Source organism: Cebus imitator, unplaced genomic scaffold, assembly GCF_001604975.1.
Source record: "Cebus imitator isolate Cc_AM_T3 unplaced genomic scaffold, Cebus_imitator-1.0 Scaffold39, whole genome shotgun sequence".
Taxonomy (NCBI): Eukaryota; Metazoa; Chordata; class Mammalia; order Primates; family Cebidae; genus Cebus; species Cebus imitator.
In genome coordinates, this window is record NW_016107354.1 from 126605 (window position 1) to 128174 (window position 1570).

Sequence of the window (1570 nt, forward strand, 5' to 3'; positions counted from 1 at the left end):
TCGGGTGTGGTGGTGGGTACCTGTAATCCTAGCTACTAGGGAGACTGAGGCAGGAGAATCGCTTGAACAGGGGAGGCGGAGGTTGCAGTGAGCCAAGATTGCACCATTGGACTCCAGCCTGGGCAACAAGAGTGAAATCCATCTCAAAAATAAATAAATAAATGAATAAAAATACAAAAATTAGCTGGGCGTGGTGGTACGCACCTGTAGTCCCAGCTACTTGGGAGGCTGAGGCAGTAGAATCACTTGAACCCGGGAGGCGGAGGTTGCAGTGAGCTGAGATTGTGCCACTGCACTCTAGCCTGGTGACAGAGTGAGACTGTCTAAAAATAAAAAGTTTAAAAAGATGAGGTCTTGCTTTGTTGCCCAGGGTAGCCTTGAACTCCTGAACTCAAGCAATCTTCCCATTTCAGCATTCCTACTAGCTGGTTCTTACAGGTGCACTTTCAGCTCTTGAGCAACGTTTGGGGAAAGGAAAATTGAAAGTTTCAGGCTCTCAAGGCCACCTCCTGCTTGCAGTTTGCAGTGGCCTCCGCGGGGGTGCCCAAGGCTGACTACAGAGAGGGGCTGAAGGCTTCCTGGGGCTGAGAAGTAGGTGGAGTCCAGTAGCTGTTCTCCGTTCCCTGGAAAACAGCTCCACCTGCTGGCGGTTGTGCGCCTGCAGTCATGACCTTGGCCGAGTCTGCACGGGGAAGGGAAGTGCGTGCTGAACCAGTTCGGGGCGCTTGGAGGGGACATCGGAGCCGCGGTGGGGAGGGAGGCGTATGGGATAGGACCCGGGAAGGGGTCGTGATGCCGTTCTGGGTGGATGTGTGAGGCCTGAGTTTTGTGAGCCCCGTGGGTGCGCCAGCAGCATGTGGTATTGGGTGTGTGCCGTGTGGGTATCCTGCGCGGCGTGTGGCGTGGGATGTAGGTGTGAAGCAGCAGGGGGTTATGCGGTTGAAGGCAAAGTGGGAAGTGTGAAGTGTTGAAGGGGCGTGTTTGTGTTGTGTTGAGATGTATGTTGTGCAGGAATTGCCAACGCCATGGATGTGTGGAGGGCGTGTAGTTTCTGAGGTGCACAATATTGTTGGTAGAAGGTGTTGGCGAGTGTGTTCCGGGAAATATAATTATGAAACAAAATCTCCCAACCCAGCACACTTCTCCACAAAGATAGTAGAGATGGAAAACAGTTTTATTATTATTTTTGGTTAAAAAGATTTAGGACTGGCTTGGTGGCTCACGCCTGTAATCCCATCACTTTGGGAGGCTGAGGTAGGCGGATTGCCTGAGCTCAGGAGTTCGAGACCAGCCTGGGCAACATGGTGAAACCCCGTCTCTACTAAAATACAAAAAATTAGCCGGACATAGCGGCGAGCGCCTGTAGTCCCAGCTACTCGGGAGGCTGAGGCAGGAGAATCGCTGGAACCCAGGAGGCGGAAGTTGCAGTGAGCTGAGATCGCGCCACTGCACTCCAGCCTGGGCGATAGAGCAAGACTCGGTCTCAAAAAAAAAAAAAAGATATTTTTATTTTTATTTTTTTAGAAACTCGATGTTTATTTTCCGTGAATCTTATATGTTGCTTAAGAGC